The sequence below is a fragment of the Staurois parvus genome, unplaced genomic scaffold, assembly GCF_062004578.1.
Source record: "Staurois parvus isolate SC_StPar_1 unplaced genomic scaffold, SC_StPar_1.0 ptg001489l, whole genome shotgun sequence".
Classification (NCBI taxonomy): Eukaryota; Metazoa; Chordata; class Amphibia; order Anura; family Ranidae; genus Staurois; species Staurois parvus.
In genome coordinates this window covers 420,071-441,691 of record NW_028319285.1, presented here as the reverse complement: position 1 = coordinate 441,691, position 21,621 = coordinate 420,071, and the positions used below count along the sequence as shown (strand labels likewise).

Below are 21,621 nucleotides of genomic sequence, written 5' to 3'. Positions count from 1 at the left end.
TCTCCTAGTTGGGGACACTGATGTAAGGGGGGGATTCTTGATGGTGACACTGATGGAAGGGGGGGACTCTGATGAGGAGGCTGATGTAAGGGGGATTCTGATGGTGACACTGATGTAAGGGGGGGACTCTGATGAGGAGGCTGATGTAAGGGGGATTCTGATGGTGACACTGATATAAGATGGGGCTCTGATGAGGGTGCTGATGTAAGGAGGACTCTGATGGAGACCCTGATGTGGGGGGGGGGGGCTCTGATGGGGAAACTGATGTAAGGGGGAGCTTTGTTGAGAATACTGATGTAAGGAGGACTCTGATGGAGACCCTGATGTGAGAGGGGGGGGGCTCTGATGGGGAAAGTGATGTAAGGGGAACTCTGATGGAGACCCTGATGTGGGGGGGTGCTCTGATGGAGAAACTGATGTAAGGGGGAGTTCTGTTGAGAATATAAGGAGGCCTCTGATGGGAACATTGATGTAAGAGGGGGGCTCTGATGGGGACACTGATGTAAGGCGGGCTCTTTTTAGGATACGGATGTAAGGGGGACTCTCATGGGAACACTGATGTAAGGGGGGACCCTGTTTTAGGATACTAATGTAACGGGGGCTCTGGTGGGGATTTCGACGTAAGAGGGAACTTTGCTGGAACACTGATGTAAGGGAGGACTCTGATGGGGACAGTGATGTGAGGGGAGCTCTGAAGAAGACTCTGATCTAAGGGGGGACTCTTAAAGCAAAAACTGATATAAGGGAGGCTCTGATGGGGACATTGATGTAAGGGGGGTTCTGGTGGGGATTCTGACGTAAGAGGGATCACTGCCGGAACACTAAGGTAAGGGGGGACTCTGATGGGGACACTGATGTAAGGGGAGCTCTAAAGAGGACTCTGATGTATGGGGGGGACTTTTATGCAAATACACATATAAGGGGGGCTCTGGTGGAGACATTGATGTACGGCTTAGCTCCTAGCTGTCCCTGATTTGGTACAAAGTCCCTCTTCCATCCTCATTTGTCCCTAATTATGGTCTGATCTGTGTATATAAAATGCCGCAAGCAGTGTTTTCCAGTGTGAAACTTTCCATCCATATTCTAAATTGCTGCATCTGTAAATGTCATAAACCAGTATAAAGGAATAGTAGTGGTTAAAAAAAGCATGCGTGGGCTTAAATAATCTTTGTTAAAAATAATTCTCCTTTAAGGGGGCGTGGCAGGGGGTGTGTCCTATGCCTACATACTTTTACTAATAGATGTTCCCATCTCAAAAAGTTGGGAGGTATGGTAAGGAGAGACTCTGATGGGGACACTGATGTAAAGGGGGGGGGGGGCATCTATGATTGGGACACTGATGTAAGGGGTATTTTGATGTGGGGGGGGCTCTGATGAGAATACTGATGTAAGGAGGGGCTAGTTATGTTGGGACACTGATGTAAGGGGTATTCTGATGTGTGTGGGGGGGGGGGCTCTGATGAGGATATTAATGTAAGGGGGCTATGATAGGGAGTCTGATGTAAGGAGGGCTCTGATGGGGACTCTGATGTAAACAGGGACTGTGATAGGATGCTAATGTAAGTGGGGACTCTGATGGGTACACTGCTGTAAGGGGTTTTGTGATGTAGGGAGGGGGGCACTGATGGGGACACTGATGTAAGGGGAGGACTTTGATGGGGACACTGATATAGGTGGAGGACTCTGATGGGGACACTAATGTAAGGGGAGGACTCTGATGGGCACATTGATGTAAGGGGAGAACTCTGATGGGAACACTGATGCAAGGGGAGGATTCTGATGGGGACTCTGATGTAAGGAGAGGAGTCTGAAGGGGACACTGATGTAAGGGAAGAACTCTGATGGGGACACTGACGTAAGGGGAGGACTCTGATGGGGACACTGATGTAAGGGGAGAACTCTGATGGGGACACTGATGTAAGGGGAGGACTCTGATGGGGACATTGATGTAAGGGGAGGACTCTGATGGGGACACTGATAAAAGGGGAGGACTCTGATGGGGACACTGATGTAAGGGGAGGACTCTGATGGGGACATTGATGTAAGGGGAGAACTCTGATGAGGACACTGATGTAAGGGGAGAACTCTGATGAGGACACTGATCTAAGGGGAGGACTCTGATGGGGACACTGATGTAAGGGGAGGACTCTGATGGGGAAATTGATGTAAGTCTAATGTTAGGGGAACTCTAATGGGGACTTTGATGCAAGTAGGGGCTCTGATATGGACTCTGATATATGGGGGGACTCTGATGAGAAAGGTGCAGGCTGACTGTACTTTTGTTTGACCTTTATTTCACATAATAGGTTTATGTTCTTTCTCTGTTGTTCCGGATCATATCATGCTGATTGAAAAAAAAAAAAGAAAAAGAAAACGTGTTCATTTCGATGTTATTCCCTCATTTAAAAAAAAGGTTTCTTTTTCCCCGGGGATGATCTGTAAAATGCAGGATGTGGCCCTCGTCTGGCGAGGTTTGGAGATCCCGGGACCCGAGGATCACTCCTTGGCACATTGTACTTGCAGCGAATACCACGTGTGTTCAGTAATGTACTCAATGATGAATCTCTTGTATGCGATCGCTCATACCGAGACCGATCACAGATCCATACATGTATGCCCGGGAATGAAAATGACTCCTTTCCCCGCTATCTGCCCCCCCCCACCCCCCACCTTCTCGCCGACAGTTGATTTAGCCTGCCATGAGAAGGACCCTTGTGAATGGAGGAGACGACACAGAAAGTCACAGAGGAGCTCAGCACCTGCTGCGAGGCCCGGCAGCTGATGTAAGACAAATCTCGCAGCAACTGCGCTGTCACAATGATTTGGCTCCATTTATAAAGGGCAACTCGGCTCAGCGACGACTGTTAAAGGGGCAGCGACTCCCCCCAGACCAGAAGCCCCCATCCCTGCCAGTACTTTCCAGGGGGGGGGGGGACGCACCCAGGAGCAATTTATCAACGAGCACGAGTCACTATGGGTGGGCTTACAAGTCGCACATGGATGAATCTATTCCTCTACCAAAGATTTGATTTCCTTGCTCCATTTGATAGGAAATCTGTACCGGGAGGAACGTGCAAAATGTCATGCAACGCTGCACCCAAATTACATTTATTTTCAGCCACAAATAGAGCTTTCTTTCAGTAGTATTTGATCACCTGTGCCTGTTTTATTTTTTTTGCGCTATAAACAAAAAAAGACTGACAATTTTGAGAAAAAAACTATATTTTTGACTTTTTGTTATAAAAAATATCCAATAAATTGACTAACATGGGATTTCACATGTCATGCAACTTGGGGGCTCACAAGTCGGATCCCAAGTGTGCAGCAGTGTGAACTGAGCCTTAGGCTTCACACCTATGCAGGTTGTGTTTGAGCCGTTTCTGCATTGCGTTTTGCGTCTTGTGACGTCTATCAGTGTCCAGCAGAGCACTGGTTAAAGCTTGTTGGAGGAGTTTTCATTTTCCTTTGACTGTCCTATGAGGCTGCATAACCCCTGACCCTCTGCCTGGACAGTGCTGACTGGCACTCTCTCAGAGAAAGCAAAATTCTCTAGCAATACACACTAAACTGAGCATGTGCAGAGTGACTCCTAGAGCTCTGTACTATCAGCAGATGGATTGGGGACAGTAAAAGAAAAGGAGGATCAGAGAACACAAGATCATACAGCCTTTTTATACAATGCAGAGGATTAACCCCTTAGGCCCCACAGTGAGTATAACAAGCATGCTTTACTGCATATACAGACTGATTTTACTGTCGTGGGTACAGTAACTCTTAGTATTTTTTCCTGGAAATGCGCATTTGATAAGCGGCTGCACAGATATCGCGTGACATGAAAAAAATTGCAATAGCCTCCATTTTATTCTCCAGGGCCTCTGCTTTCAGAAAATATATAATATTTGGGGGGGGGGGGGTTAAGTCATTTCTAACAAACAATGCAGATTTTAACGTGTGCAAAAAATTAAAACTGGTCTCGGTAGGCAAGCGGTTAATGTTCTCTTGCTACCAGCAGGGGCAGACTGACCATTCGGAAAGTCAGGTACTGCCCAAGGGCCCGGGGTTAGTAAGGGGTCCCATGAGATGCCCCTGGTACCTTTCATAGGCTTTTTTGGGTGTGGTTTGAGTTTGGGCAAACACACAGGGGCCCCATGATCCCCTATTGCCCGGGGGCCCCATGAGTTGTCAGTCCGCCCCTGGCTACCAGTCATTATTGCCCAATGCTTTTTATTAGATGACAAGTAAATTTATAGGTAAATCGCTGGCTGAGCTCTAGGGGTAGCCGCTGGAGCAGAATACTGTGCATTAAGCAGGCTGTATTAAATCCCTCTATAAATAACCAGGCTTTGTGTGTGTATAGGTGTATTTAATAAAATATATTCTGCAGTCTCCTCCATTGCCCTGCGTACTCTCCGATATGAGATCAGACCCCTGGCGCGAGCAGGTTACAGTTCTAATAATTCTGGTGTTTGCTGAAAAAAAAAAACGCTGCAAGCCGTATGGCCAAGCTTGTGTGTACAGAAATAATGAATAAAGAACCCTTATTCTACTACAGACCCAGGGTGATCTTTCTTTGACCCTATTGATGTCTTATTGCTGGAAATTCCACGAAGAACCTGGAAATTTTACACAATTCAACCAAATCTATGTTTTTGATAATAATGGGCAATCATTGGAAAGGATGCAAAGGGAGTAGCTATAACGGCTCCCTATCTGTATCTTCCCAGATTAGAGAAGTGGGAAAAGGAACCAAAAAATGTGGATGTAGTAGACATGTTCTTTGAAGGCCCTTCCATGAAACATGTGTGGGACATCACTTGTTCTACCAAGAAGGGCAGCTGCACAGGAGCATACGATGCAATATTTTTTGGCAGTATTCAGCTAGCTATGTAGCCATATGAGATCAGACCCCTGGCACGAGCAGGTTACAGTTCTAATAATTCTGGTGTTTGCTAAAAAAAACCCAAAACGCTGCAAGCCGTATGGCCAAGCTTGTGTTGTACAGAAATAATGAATATAAGAACCCTTGCTCTATTACAGACCCAGGGTGCTCTTTTCTTTGACCCTATTGATGTCTTATTGCTGGAAATTCCACGAAGAACCTGGAAATTTTACACAATTCATCAAAGTCAATGTTTTTGATAATAATTGGCGATCATTGGAAAGAATGCAAAGGAAGTAGCTATAACGGCTCCCTATCTGTATCTTCCTAGATTAGAGAAGTGGGACAAAGATCCAAAAAATATGGAGGTAGTAGACATGTTCTCTGAAGGCCCTTCCATGAAACGTGTGGGACGTCACTTGTTCTACCAAGAAAGTCAGCTGCACAGGAGCATACGACGCAATATTTTTTGGCAATATTCGGATAGCTATGTAGCCATATGAGATCAGACCCCTGGCACGAGCAGGTTACAGTTCTAATAATTCTGGTGTTTGCTAAAAAAAATGCTGCAAGCCGTATGGCCAAGCTTGAGTGTACAGAAATAATGAATAAAGAACTCTTACTCTACTACAGACCCAGGGTACTCTTTTCTTTGACCCTATTGATGTCTTATTGCTGGAAATTCCACAAAGAACCTGTAAAATTTACACAATTCATCCAAGTCTATGTTTTTGATATTAATTGGCGATCATTGGAAAGGATGCAAAGGGGGTAGCTATAACGGCTCCCTATCTGTATCTTCCCCGATTAGAGAAGTGGGATAAGGAACCAAAAATGTGGAGGTAGTAGACATGTTCTTTGAAGGCCCTTCCATGAAACATGTGTGGGACGTCACTTATTCTACCAAGAAAGTCAGCTGCACAGGAGCATACGACGCAATATTTTTTTTTTGCCTGGCATACTGCAAGGCCTTAACCCCCTACCCACCTCTCCAAAACTGTGTAGTGCAAACTGGGCCACACTATTAAGACTATGTGGTTTATTTATTTGTCCTGTGAAACCGCATGTACAGTCATTCTGTGCGAATATGGGGAAAAATTTAATGTTATCGGGCTATTTTCTCTGCAGGTCCACTCTTAGAGTGAAAACTATCACATTTTGGCCACTAGACGGGGCTAGCAATCATAGTAAATAAGTATTTATATCCAATGATCATTAGCTCCATCTAGCATCCATAATGTGGTATTTACCTGAGTCCTATCATGATTCTGTATTTATAAAAAACTTTTAACTTGGAGAGAAAATATCCTAAAACATTGGACATTGCAGCCATTCGCACAGAACATGAACTTTTACACGCAGGACAACTAGCTCTACATGAATAAACCTATTATTGTTTTTACGAATGCTTGCCTGAGGTCAAAACCACCTATCAAGTGCTCAACAATCCAAAAAACCCCGTAGTATGAATAAGACCTGTGTGGATGGCTTTTGTGTCAAATGGGTTTTGAATTCCCATACATGTCCATTAAAATACAAAACCCACTTGAAGGAATTCAAATGCAGGTCAGAATGAGGTCAACTGAATGTCATTTGGACCTGTCCATGAATTCTGAATGATCTTAGAAGGGTCTCAAACTGATGTAAAACCAATACCATCAATACAAGCCCAAAATTCATCAACACAAGCCCTTATCATGGAAAGTGTCATAGTTAAAAAAAAAACAGAACCAGCTACCTTTATATAGTATTATGCTTCATATGCATGTGCTTGTGGAAGGGAGCCATCGAAAGTGATAATCTGGATCTTCATTCATCTGCCCCAAAGCTCAAGCTTTTTTTGCTTTAGATACACTGCAAGGCAACCTTTCAACCGCTACAATTATTTAAGGGTCAATGGAAAGAATGGCCCTTACCATAGTGATCAATGAGAAGAATGCACCCCTTACCATGGTGATCAATGAGAAGAATGCACCCCTTCCAGAGGTGATCACAATGCCAACTTAAAAGATCACTGGTGTCATGCTGCTGGTTCTGCTATGTAGCACTGGACATGGAACTATGTAGGCATCATCAGGTGGGAGGTCAATCAACTACAGCTCAAGAAACTATTAGCAACCTCTGGAGGAACCCTAGGCTTTGACAAAAACTTAGTTGAGAATAGCTGCTACTTCAGAATCCCCAAAACCCAAGAACTCCGAAGATAAACCAAGACTGAAAACAGGTATTTAGAAGTGCCTACTGTATAAAATCGGGGGCCACCTTAGAAAGGAAAGTACATTTTGGTTCACTTGAAGCAGAATGATGCTTTTAACATTATTTTTCCTTTATACTTGTGTTTGAGATGAAACAATGGAACCATATAAAGCAGTCTCTCAATCTTTTTAACATGGAGGAACACTTAGAATAAACCTTTCGGTCTCAATAACCTTCTGCTAAGAATTGCGATATATATTCAGGGCAGGGGCGGACTGACAACTCATGGGGTCCCCGAGCAATAGGGGATCATGGGGCCCCTGTGTCCTTGCCCAAACTCAAAAAAGCCTATGAAAAGGTACCAGGGGCATCTCATGGGGCCCCCTTCTGACCCCGGGCACTCAGGCAGTGCCCGAGTTTCCAAATGATCAGTCCGCCCCTGATTCAGGGTATGTTAGGGTGGTGGTCAGTGAGAAGACTGCTCCTTAGGCTTGCCATATACTTAAAATGTAGGCAATTCCTCCATCCACGCCATTCAGTCTGGTTGAAAATGGATGGATGGATCCCCCGCTGCAGCTATTGTATTTTGACAGGTGGCCCACCATCTGACTGGATGCAGTCACTGTTCAGATGACAATTTCCCACCTAGCACCTTCGATTTTCCAATTAAGGTATGACGGCTGGACAACCAGGTGAATTTTCAGAGTAACCAGCCAAAATGTGAACACTGTATGGCCAGATTTACATTTGTAGTCAGTAGGAAGGATCCCCCCCATTCCTCCCCATAGATAGCAAAAAAGAATTTGCTTATTGCAACCCCCAGCAACCTCTGGAGAAACCCTAGAGTTCCTCAGAACCATGGATGAGAAAAGCTGATTTAGGGGGTTTACTAAAGACAGACTGTTCATTTTGCAAGAGAAACTGCAATTTGCAAGGCTAATGTGTGTGTGCAATTTCACTTTGCAAAGAATACCCAATCGCATGCAAGAAATATTAAAAAAAAAACACATTTTTACTGGCACATGATTGGGTGTTAAAAGTCAGCAGAGATCTACTAAGCTCTGGGGAAAATGCCTTTGCCACGTGGACAATCTATTTGTGTTTAGTAAATCAACCCCATTGACATGTACAGAGTACAAATCTGATGGATGCCGCTGGTCGCACACAGTGTGGTTGATTTACTAAAGTCAAACAGACTTCCTAAAAGAAATTACGTTTTGTAAGGGAATGTTTCCCAGAGCTTAGTGAATGCGATGAGGCTCTACTGACTTCCCTCATCCAATCACATGTAGCAATTTTTTTTCTTCTTTTTTTTTTAACTTTCCTTGTACATGATTGCCAATTCTTTGCAAAGTGAAATTTCACCACATGCACTAAGCTCTGGGGAAAATTCCCTTGCAAAGTGCAACTTCCCTTTCAAGGTCAACAGCCTATTTGTCTTTTGTAAATCAACCCAAATGGCTGCCGCCACTGCTGTTTACATGTAACTGCTCCTGCGCAAACAGTGTGTGTCCAGGGTGGGCATTTCTGCTGCGTTATGGCCGCACTGCAAACTGGTGGCAGCTAATTGGTCAGATGGTATGTGGCCATAGCACAAAGTGTTGCTGCGTCCAGAGGTGCCAACTAGCCGTCTCTGAAGGCAGCAAACTATCCGTGGTTAAACCTCGGCGTGAATGTAGCCTAGGGGCTACATAATGAACATAATGCCTCGGTTTACAAATTGTTTTCGCAATACGAATGGATTAATTGGTTTTCATTGCATTTACAAATTAATTTTTAATCATGTCCATGTACAGTATTTATGCCTTTAAAGTGCACTTTATAAAGAGTTTTGAACAGATCTTTTTGACCTCTGGAACAGATTAATTGGTTTTCAATGCATTTACAAATTTTTTTGTAATCATGTCCCTGTACAGTATTTCTGCCTTTAACCTCTTGGCACTGGCTGAACGCAAATGTGTGGCCTCCTGGCGTCTTGGCCTTGACGCCGAGCGGCCGCACATTTGCGTGCAATTAAGAAAAACATATGTACTGAGAGTGCGTGCCCTGTGCGCTCCCAGCACACATGTCCGGTACTCACGGAAAGGTCCAGATCTCCTCTTTCGATCGGGACCTTTCCCGATCATGTGACCTCCGTGACGGCGAATCATGGCGGTCACATGACCCTAAAACTCTGCCCCGCCTCCCAGCTTCTGAAGTCCTTAAAGGGCCAGTAGGAGCAGGTGCCAAGGGGTTAAAGTACACTTTATAAAGAGTTTTGAACAGATAAAAGACTTTCTTTTTACTTTTTTCTGACCTCTGGAACGGATTAATTGGTTTTCAATGCATTCCTATGGGAAACCGTGTTTCGGTTTATGAATTTTTCGCAATACGAAAAGTCCCGCAGAACAAATTAAATTCGTAAACCGAGGTACACCTGTACAGGGGCGGACTGACCATTTGGGAACTCGAGCACTGCCCGAGGGCCCGGGGTCAGTAGGGGGCCCCATGAGATGTTCAAAAAAAGGGGGTTTGTGAAAAGAGATTCACAGAAAAGCGGCTACATTATGAACAGACCGTGACACTCAGAAAATTTTCCAAAAATTATGCTTTATTACACAGATATAAATATGACATATGGGCATTCGCCCTGGTTTACCATCACCTCAGTATGAGACAATAACACACAGACCTAAAACCATATAAAATGACATCAAGACCGGTCTAAATGTATGTGCAACAGAGAAAGTGACTGCAAGAGTCTAATATCTCTGTAGTACAAATACATAGGTAAACACTTCCCAAAAGAGGTGTATCCAAAAATTATACCATAGGTATACCACAATATTGAATAATGAATTTACACCAATATCATTATGGTGAATCCCGAACAGGGAATCCAAAAATTATACTATGGATATACGTATATCACATGTATGAAATGCAGTAAGCACAATAAGCGTGAAGAGGGGAACAGTAAGCCTCAGGCCTGTTTGGAAAAAGACATAAATGTCAAATATATGATGCAATACATTCCTGTGTCGGCACACGTGGTTGGGGCCCGTTCATCTGTAATGTGAACAGCTGTATCATAAAGCTCTTGAATGGAAATAAGCCCCATTTATTCCCAGGATGGGAGAAAGGTGCAGATTGCAGCACTCTGCTTGAAATGGTGTCTTCACCACTGTATGTGGACTACACACCACCCTTTGTAGGAAAAGCAAGACATATCCCAAGGAATCTTCTGCCTGTTGAACTATATGCGGTATGTCCTGTATCCTACACAAAGCACCATAATGTCCCCATCCTGTAGTGAAACAAATAATGTGGGAAGTCACTGACAGAGCTTGCACTCAATAAGATATGTAGGTCATATTGATCACAGAGGACCGTATATCTAATGTCCTGTAACAATCCACTCACCACCTGTGCCGTGGATAAAGGGAATGAAAGAGATGTCCTTCATGGATATTGCCAAACACGGCCACAGAGGCCCAGGAACAACCGCTGACATCCGCCGATATACCGCGGGTTCCAGCCTCCTCTCAGCGCCTGTGCTGCTCACGCTTGCCTCATGGCATGTGAAGATGGCTTCCTCCTTATGGGTCAGCGTGCGTTCCACCTAGTGCGCATGACCGGAAGTGACGTATCTGACGTATGACGTCCATCCATTTTCAACCAGACTGAATGGCGTGGATGGAGGAATTGCCTACATTTTAAGTATATGGCAAGCCTAAGGAGCAGTCTTCTCACTGACCACCACCCTAACATACCCTGAATCAGGGGCGGACTGATCATTTGGAAACTCGGGCACTGCCTGAGTGCCCGGGGTCAGAAGGGGGCCCCATGAGATGTCCCTGGTACCTTTTTCATAGGTTTTTATGGGTGTGGTTTGAGTGTGGGCAAGGACACAGGGGCCCCATGGTCCCCTATTGCCCGGGGGCCCCATGAGTTGTCAGTCCGCCCCTGATATATGGTATCCACTCCTATCAATTATCGGTTTGCCTTTTCTCTTCCGGTGTTTGCACAATCTCATTGCCGCCATCTAATTGAAGCGGAGTTTGCTTTAGAATTAAAAACGACACCACGAAGGTTTAAAGTTAAACATCCAAACAAAAGCCATTCATTTTGGCATTCTTAATGCATGTAAATGATTTCAATCAGTGACTTCTCTGCATCTTCATCCACGCAATGGCTGTCAAGGCTCAGTAAACAATGGACAAATTAATAGACACGTTAATGTATTGTACGGACGGGGTGTCAGGTGGGAGGCAGCCAGGAAACATGGAGGAGAGGCGCTGCTGCACGTGGAAGTCGGCGAAGGGGAACTTGATTAATAAATGTTTGCATCTTCTGTGACTTGTCATATATTAAAAGAACAGCTACACTCCTATTTTTTTTTAAAAATGATATAACTTATAAAAGTTCTGCACAAGCCAATCTGCTATTTAATTAAATCAAAAATTATATTTCCTTTTTTCTATCTTAAAGTGTTACTAAACCCACAACAGTACAATCAGTCTGTAGATGCAGTAAAGCATGCTTGTTATACTCACTGTGGAACCTAAGGGATTAATCCTCAGCATTGTATTAAAAAGCTGTTTGATCCTGTCTTCTCTGATCCTCCCCTTCTTTTACTGTCCCCAATATATCTCCTGACAGAACAGAGCCTTGGGGGCAAGCTGCACACGCTCAGTTTAGTGTGTATCTCTAAAGAGGTTTGTTTTTTTTTACTTTTTGGAGGGGCCCAGACTGAAGGTCAGGGGTCAAGCAGCCTCATAGGACATTCAGAGGAGGATGAAAACTCCTCCTACAAGCTGTAACCCAGTGTTCAGCCGGACACTGATAGAAGTCACAAGACTGCTATATACTGCTGATGAGAAAAGGTATTTAGCAGTTTATATTTACTAAAATTGCATTTCCATGTTGGGTGTACTGTGGGAGACCAGTTATAGTGAATGCAGGGTCCTGGGAGACCGGATATAGTGAATGCAGAGTCCGGGGAGACCGGATATAGTGAATACAGGGTCCGGGGAGACCGGATATAGTGAATGCAGGGTCCGGGGAGACCGGATATAGTGAATGCAGGGTCTGGGTAGAGCAGATATAGTGAATGCAGGGTCCGGGGAGAGCAGATATAGTGAATGCAGAGTCCAGGGAGACCTGATATAGTGAATGCACGGTCCGGGGAGAGCAGATATAGTGAATGCAGGGTCCGGGGAGACCGGATATAGTGAATACAGGGTCCGGGGAGACCGGATATAGTGAATGCCTGGTCTGGGGACACCGGATATAGTGAATGCAGGGTCCGGGGAGAGCGGATATAGTGAATGCAGGGTCCGGGGAGAGCGGATATAGTGAATGCAGGGTCCGGGGACACCAGATATAGTGAATGCAGGGTCCGGGGAGACCGGATATAGTGAATGCAGGGTCCTGGGAGACCAGATATAGTGAATGCAGGGTCCGGGGAGAGCAGATATAGTGAATGCAGGGTCCGGGGAGAGCAGATATAGTGAATGCAGGGTCCGGGGAGATCGGATATAGTGAATACAGGGTCCGGGGAGAGCAGATATAGTGAATGCAGGGTCCGGGGAGACCGGATATAGTGAATGCCTGGTCTGGGGAGACCGGATATAGTGAATGCAGGGTCCGGGGAGACCGGATATAGTGAATGCAGGGTCCAGGGAGACCAGATATAGTGAATGCAGGGTCCTGGGAGACCAGATATAGTGAATGCAGGGTCCTGGGAGACCAGATATAGTGAATGCAGGGTCCGGGGAGACCAGATATAGTGAATGCAGGGTCCGGGGAGAGCGGATATAGTGAATACAGGGTCTGGGGTGATCAGATATAGTGAATGCAGGGTCCGGAGAGAGTGGATATAGTGATTGCAGGGTCCGGGGAGAGCGGATATAGTGAATGCAGGGTCCAGGGAGACAAGATATAGTGAATGCAGGGTCCGGGGAGAGCGGATATAGTGAATGCAGGGTCCTGGGAGAGCGGATATAGTGAATGCAGGGTCCAGAGAGACCAGATATAGTGAATGCAGGGTCCGGGGAGACCAGATATAGTGAATGCAGGGTCCGGGGAGAGCGGATATAGTGAATGCAGGGTCCGGGGAGACCGGATATAGTGAATGCAGGGTCTGGGGGTAACACTTTAAGCTAGCTATAATTAAAAAAAAAGCAAAAATAATTCAAATTTCTCTTCTTTCCAATCAAAGCAAAACTAGTAGAGTGAAGAATGCCATAGGATTCCCAACACCATTATGATTGGCTCTCTGTTGTTCCATGAAGTCTGACCAAGGCTTGAAGTCAAATACTACTAGTAGGGTTCCCTCTATAGGCATTGCTGCCTACGCCTGAATTATGCACGTGCGCACTCCCTCATAATGACATTAAAATGTGTGACTGTCATTGAGAAATAAACCAACTCCATAATTAATGATTAGTTACTTAGAAAAATTTGATTGCCCAGGAAATGTGGTAAGAGGTAGGTCTATCCAGCACCGTCAGGTAACCAACCTCTATATTCTGTTTTATGTATTTGTTCTGTTTCAGATGCCACTTTGAGACCCAGTGGGGTTCTTACATGTTATTCATTTAGTTATTCACAGAGGCAAAGCTTAGGAAAGTAATTGGGGTTGATTTACTAAAGCTGAAGACCACAAAATCTGGTGCAGCTGTGCATGGTAGCCAATCAGCTTCTAACTGCAGCTTGTTCAATTAAAACGGAGTTCCACCCAAAAGGGGAAGTTCTGCTTTAAATCCTTATGCACACTGTAATAAATGTTTTTTGGATGGTAAAAAAAACCCAGGACTAGTGGACTTCTAGAGGGGTTTTTTAGCTGTAAAAATGCTCTAACGCTGAAAAACGCGTCAAAACGTGGTAAAACGCTGCAAACCGGCGTTTTTGGACTTTTTTTTACTAAAAAAAAAATATTTTTGGGTCAAAAAACACTACAAAACCCATTCACCGGTTTGGCTTTTCACAGGTGGATGAATTAATCAATCCATTGAACGTAGGCACGTCATTGGTAGTCTCTATCAGAAGGAGGCAGAGACATGCTGTGTGTCTGATTTCTCCACCGCTCGGTGCTGTCGAGCCCCGGGGAGGGTGGAGCTGCGTGACAACGGCTGCGGTGGCCCGAGGGCTATAGGATCCAGAGGAGGGAGATTTATTTTCCAGGCTGCATCATCCATTCCACCTTAAAGGGGACCTCTGGCTTATACATACGTTATACATATATGCATATTAAAAATACGCATCTGGTGAGTGCGTATTTTTACTATACCTCTGGCACATTACTGAATATCTCATCAGCGCATTGAATATTATTCATGATCACTTGAATATAGATCTTCACTTAATGTCACAGATTTATGGACATTTATTTATTTATTCATGTTCACAAGAACTATAAGTCACTGAAGCACTTTGATGATATTTTTCACCTTTTTTTTATTTTTAGCACAGTTTACATGTGATCAATTGGGATTTTCGATAATTTATTGTTTTACAAGCGCTACATGTTTATATCTTACTGTATATGATCACTCATTGTGTTCATTCAGGAAGGAAAGGGCTGGTAAATGTGACATAATTATCGAACCCTTCCCCCACATCCTAAAGGATCATATTTTATGCTTGCAGCTGCCGGTGAGAAGGAGAGGAGGGAAGCCGGTAGCACTATAGGGGCACATGGGGGGCCTGAGCAGCAGGGGGAAAAGTATGGCACAGGGGCGGACTGACAACTCATGGGGCCCCCGGGCAATAGGGGATCCTGGGGCCCGTGTCCTTGCCCAAACTCAAAAAAGCCTATGAAAAAGGTACCAGGGGCATCTCATGGGACCCCCTACTGACCCCGGGCCCTCGGGCAGTGGCCGAGTTTCCAAATTCTCAGTCCGCCCCTGGTATGGCGCACAGGCTGGATGATGGGTGCGGGGGGGGGGGGAATTATTGTACCAATCCCCTGTATGGCTCTCTCTGCAGCAGCTGAAAGCCACCGGGTGGGAGAGAAGAAGCCAACTTTCAGCTTCTGCAGAGAGAACCATACAGGGGATTGGTACAAGTAATTGCCCCCACCCCCCACAGTGCCCTCCCTGCCCGCTTCCATTTTACCCAGCTGCCTGGGCCCCCGTACTGTCCTGGGCCCCCCGTACAGGAAGACTGATGGTACCCCCTTATGCATGGCCCTGCTCATGTAACATGTTCCCAGTTTCGTATTGTCGTATCCCCAGTCAAATATGTATCCTGTCCTCACTCTCTGACCGTCATTTCATCTATTGGGTCTGCAGTTTGCAACAGTCCTCTCAAGCATATATTGAACATTAGCTGTAGCCCATTGGTGATGTCAGGGGCCGAATTTGAGGACCCCTTAGCTCATAAGCTGGCAACCACTGGTCTATGAGGAGCAAAAGAGCCCGCATTACTTATCTTGCACCCTGCTCCAGGAGTTGCAGCTCTTCCCTTTTCTCCCTTTGGTTTTCCAGATTGAGGAGGGAAAGGGAGAACGTCACCAGCACACTGAGGATCACCAATATGGGTCCAAAAGTTTTAATGAACAATCACATAGTTACAGCAAGGCAACGTTTCAGAGTCTCACAGGATGGTGGCCACATGCCTGATGAAGGGGTCCTGCAAGACTCCGAAACGTTGCCTTGCTGTAACTATGTGATCGTTCATGAACACTTTTGGACCCATATTGGTGATCCTCAGTGTGCTGGTGACATTCTCCCTTGCGGATTCTGTTCGGTCGCTGCAGCACCGACTTATATACACAGCCATTTGTAACGTAGGAACGTGTGCGTTTGGATTGTACACTTGCATTACAGGTTGAGGAGGGCCACTCAGCTTCATCACATACAGTGTAGGGCTATTGACCCTACATTATACTTGAAGACAGGTGCAAGATCGTGGCTAGGAGCAAGGCTTCCCGAAAGTAGTTACGTAAATAGAGGGAGCCTATAGGAATGAGTAGGTAAGTATTACTCCTTATTCCTGCACCCATAGACTTCATTGGCAGTGAGACCCTTGTAGTGCAAGGGGGGGATATGGCATCTAATTCCATGAGTTGGGCTTTAAGAAAGAACAACTACCTGTCAGCTGGCGACTATCACTTGGACAGCAATCCTTCCAGTGATTGAAGAACATCTTTCTGGTGGTCTATCAGCTCCAATCACACGAACAACCTCAATATCATAACTCCAACCTCAATATCATAACTCCAACCTCAATATCATAACTCCAAAGCTTGGGCTTTAAGAAAGAACAACTGCCTGTCTACTGGCAACTATCACTTGGACAGCAATCTTTCCAGTGATTGAAGGAAACTTTTCTGGTGGTCTATCAGCTCCAATCCACGAACAACCTCAATATCATAACTCCAACCTCAATATCACAACTCCAACCTCAATATCATAACTCCAACCTGAATATCATAACTGCAACCTCAATATCATAACTCCAAAGCTTGGGCTTTAAGAAAGAACAACTGCCTGTCTACTGGCAACTATCACTTGGACAGCAATCTTTCCAGTGATTGAAGGAAACTTTTCTGGCTGTCTATCAGCTCCAATCACACGAACAACCTCAATATCATAACTCCAAAGCTGGCAACGGAAGTGACCACATCGAGTGATTTATGGGCTTTAATTACTGCATTGATTTATATGTTTTCTTAGTTGCTCACGTAAGCAGCCAGGGGAAATAAAGCGATGAACTCAACGGATTTAACAGATGTCCGCAATCTTAAGGATTATTTATCACCGCTGATTAAGCTTAAATATATCAGCCGGATAAATTCTGTCTCTTCCAATGGACGTAGCAATGAGTTACAATGATACAAATCAATAGCAAGTTATCATCATCAGTCATGGCAAAAGGGAATATTGTGACCGTCACATCTTCGGTCTCAGATCAGGAATGTGTCCGCAAGGCTTGCGCGAGGACCTTGAGGGCAACAAGGAGTCAAGAAAAGTATGGATGGTGATGCAGATAGTTTAGCCGCATAGCCGCTGATTGGCCTTGGCCCAGTTTTCGATATTTGTTCCTGGATGCAGAACACAAACTATACTACCTGCCAAATGATGTGGGCACTCCTGCCAGACTGCACTGCCATATCCCTGACCTTAAAAACCCAACTCCAGGCTAAATTTCTATTTAATAACAGAGTACCCTGAGCAGTTTTAAAAGTTAAAATGGGGCAGCACAGTGGCTAAATGGTTAGCACTTCCACCTGGCAGTACTCGGGTTGTTGGTTTGAATCCCAACCACAGCACCACCTGCCTGGAGTTTGCATGTTCTCCCTGTGCCTGCATGGGTTTCCTCCGGGTACTCTGATTTTCTCCCACACTCCAAAGACATGCTGGTAGGTTAATTGTCTCCTGTCTAAATTGTCCCTAGTATGTGTATGTATGAATGTGAGTTAGGGACCTTAGATTGTACGCCCCTTGAGGGTTAGGGACTGATGTGAATGTACAATATATATGTAAAGTGCTGCGTAAATTGATAGCGCTATATAAGTACCTGAAATATAATGTGCTATAATAATAATGTGCATCCATCTTTTTTCAAATGAATACAAGAGTGCTCTAAATGTTTATATCCAGAATGATAAAACAAAAAAAAATTGCTATTACGGTTTGACTCTGCTGGTCCATTGCTGCTGGCTCCACACCGACAGCAGAGTGCACAGGCTGTCAGTCAATGCTGGCTGTCAGAGTGCATAGGCTGTCAGTCACTGCTCGTCACTGATTACTTTGTATACATACACCATACATTCATTATAAAGTTAATTAAAGAAAAATCACAGCGTGACAGCTTAAATTTAGAAAGGTGTGGGCTATTCCCTCTGGTGGGATTTTATAGGATGGTGTTGCAGTCCGTAAACAGTCAATCACCATTACATGCTGCATTATCCCCATGGGAGGGGAAGTCGGCCTGGAGTGCCAACATTTTAGAGAGATGTATTGCTTGTTTTTTTTTATATTCGTATACACTTTGTGGCCAAAATTATGTGAACAGTCCTCCAAGTGATTGAGCTAAGGGCTTAAATCTCATTCACATGAGCCTATGCATATTTTATGCACAAAACGCGCTGTCAGAGCAAACAATATATGCCATGTAAAATATGATAATGACTTTAAGCATGTACAAGTTTTAGGCATGTGTAAAACAAAAAAAATTGTTTTGTTTCGAAATCTAACAAATTTCGTGTAGTTGGATTTGGTACATTCATAGTTACACAGTTAGTCTGGCTGAAAAAAAGACAAAAGTCCATCCAGTTCAACCATTAAGAAAAAAAAAAAAGTCATAATCCTACACCCACATTTGATCCAGAGGAAGGCAAAAAACCCAGCAAAGCACGATCCAATTTGCTCCTGCAGGGGAAATAATTCCTTCCTGATCCCCCGAGAGGCAATCAGATATTCCCTGGATCAACTTTACCTATAAATGTTATATCCAGTTATATTCTGTGTATCCAAGAAAGAATCCAGGACTTTTTTAAAGCAATCCACTGAGCTGGCCAGAACCAACTCTTGAGGGAGTCTATTCCACATTTTCACAGCTCTCACTGTGAAGAAACCTTTCCGTGTTTGGAGATTAAATTTCTTTTCCTCCAGATGTAAAGAGTGCCCCCTTGTCCTCTGTGATGACCTCAGGGGGAATAACTCTACACCGAGTTCATATGAAGCACTGATGTATTTATACATGGAGATCATATCCCCCCTTATGTATTATACATGGAGATCATATCCCCCCTTATGTATTATACATGGAGATCATATCCCCCCTTATGTATTATACATGGAGATCATATCCCCCCCCCCTTATGTATTATGCATGGAGATCATATCCCCCCTTATGTATTATACATGGAGATCATATCCCCCCTTATGTATTATACATGAAGATCATATCCCCCCTTCTGTATTATACATGGAGATCATATCCCCCCTTATGTATTGTACATGGAGATCATATCCCCCCTTATGTATTATACATGGAGATCATATCCCGCCTATGTATTCTACATGGAGATCATATCCCCCTTATGTATTATACATGGAGATCATATCCCCCCTTATGTATTATACATGGAGATCATATCCCCCTTATGTATTATACGTGGAGATCATATCCCGCCTATGTATTATACATGGAGATCATATCCCCCCTTATGTATTATACATGGAGATCATATCCCCTTATGTATTATACATGGTGATCATATCCCCCCTTATGTATTATACATGGAGATCATATCCCCCCCTTATGTATTATACATGGTGATCATATCCCCCCTTATGTATTATACATGGAGATCATATCCCCCCTTATGTATTATACATGGAGATCATATCCCCTCTTATGTATTATACATGGAGATCATATCCCCCCTTATGTATTATACATGGAGATCATATCCCCCCCTTATGTATTATACATGGAGATCATATCCCCCCTTATGTATTATACATGGAGATCATATCCCCCTTATGTATTATACATGGAGATCATATCCCCCCTTATGTATTATACATGGTGATCATATCCCCTCTTATGTATTATACATGGAGATCATATCCCCCCTTATGTATTATACATGGTGATCATATCCCCCCTTATGTATTATACATGGAGATCATATCCCCCCTTATGTATTATACATGGAGATCATATCCCCCCTTATGTATTATACATGGAGATCATATCCCCCCTTATGTATTATACATGGAGATCATATCCCCCCTTATGTATTATACATGGAGATCATATCCCCCCTTATGTATTATACATGGAGATCATATCCCCCCTTATGTATTATACATGGAGATCATATCCCGCCTATGTATTATACATGGAGCTCATATCCCCCCTTATGTATTATACATGGAGATCATATCCCCCCCTTATGTATTATACATGGTGATCATATCCCCCCTTATGTATTATACATGGAGATCATATCCCCCTTATGTATTATACATGGAGATCATATCCCCCTTATGTATTATACATGGTGATCATATCCCCCCCTTATGTATTATACATGGAGATCATATCCCCCTTATGTATTATACATGGAGATCATATCCCCCCCTTATGTATTATACATGGAGATCATACCCCCCCTTATGTATTATACATGGAGATCATATCCCCCCTTATGTATTATACATGGTGATCATATCCCCCCCTTATGTATTATACATGAAGATCATATCCCCCCCCCCTCTTATGTATTATATATGGTGATCATATCCCCCCCTTATGTATTATACATGGAGATCATATCCCCCCTTATGTATTATACATGGAGATCATATCCCCCCTTATGTATTATACATGGAGATCATATCCCGCCTATGTATTATACATGGAGCTCATATCCCCCCTTATGTATTATACATGGAGATCATATCCCCCCTTATGTATTATACATGGTGATCATATCCCCCCTTAATCTCCTCTTCTCAAGAGAAATTAAATTTAGTTCCTCTAATCTTTCCTCATAGCTGAGCTCCTCCATGCCTCTTATCAGTTTGGTTGACCTTCTCTGTACTTTCTCCAGTTCCCCAATGTTCTTTTTGTGAATTGGTGCCCAAAACTGAACTGCATATTCCAGATGAGGTCTTACTAATTTGTACCGGGGGAAATGATATCTCTCTCTGGAGTCTATACCTCTTTTAATACAAGAGAGGATTTTGCTCGCTTTAGATCCCGCAGCTTGGCATTGCATGCCATTATTAAGCTTGTGATCTACCAGAACCCCCAGATCCTTCTCCACCATTGATTCTCCCAGGTGTATTCCCCTAGTATGTATAATGCATGCATATTCGGAGCCCCCAAGTGCAGAACCTTACATTTATCAACATTAAACCTCAATGGGTTCAATTCGTTTTTAGGATTTGTTTCGGTAATTTGTATTCAAATTCAATCTGAAAACATTTCGAGCAAATTAGAAAAAGTTGTTCGCATTCGAAACTGGTTCAACAAAATTCGAAAAGCTGTTCAAAATTTAAAAGATTTCAACCACATTCAAAGAGCTTCGGAATATAACGGGGAGCAGGGGACCAGTCCGTAAAGCGGGCAACTTCCCCTTTTGGGTGGAGCTCTGATTAAATTTGTTTTCGAATGTTTGTTTGATTTTGTTTTTGAATTTGTTTTCGATTTTGTTCTTGAATTTAAAGTTGTTTTCAATTCTGTTTTCGAATTTGTTTTTAAAACAAATTTCAGCCAAATTTTGTTTCGTTATTTTGGATTTGTTTAAATTCGTTATTTTTCTAATTCGTTATTTGGATTCATCCAAAGCTCTGCAAACGGAAAAATTTGTCCGAAATGCATTTTGGAGTGAAACGAACCACACATGTCTAACAAGTTTACATGCGTTTACACACTTACACAAGTCTGCAGATAGGAACAGTCTCCAGGCACAATGTGAAAACAGTGAAAAAGGGAAGGGAAAGGAAAAAGGAAAGGGAAGGGAAAGGGAAAAGGAAAGGGAAGGGAAAGGAAAAAGGAAAGGGAAGGGAAAGGAAAGGAAAAAGGAAAGGGAAGGGAAA

At 43.8% G+C, this 21,621-nt stretch overlaps 1 protein-coding gene across 1 annotated transcript in view; it reads right to left on the bottom strand.

Annotated features, from left to right (window-relative positions):
• ARK2C (arkadia (RNF111) C-terminal like ring finger ubiquitin ligase 2C) overlaps window positions 1–21,621 on the bottom strand; it is a 217,173-nt gene that overhangs the window by 68,185 nt on the left and 127,367 nt on the right. The gene's annotated exons all lie outside the window — the stretch shown is intronic.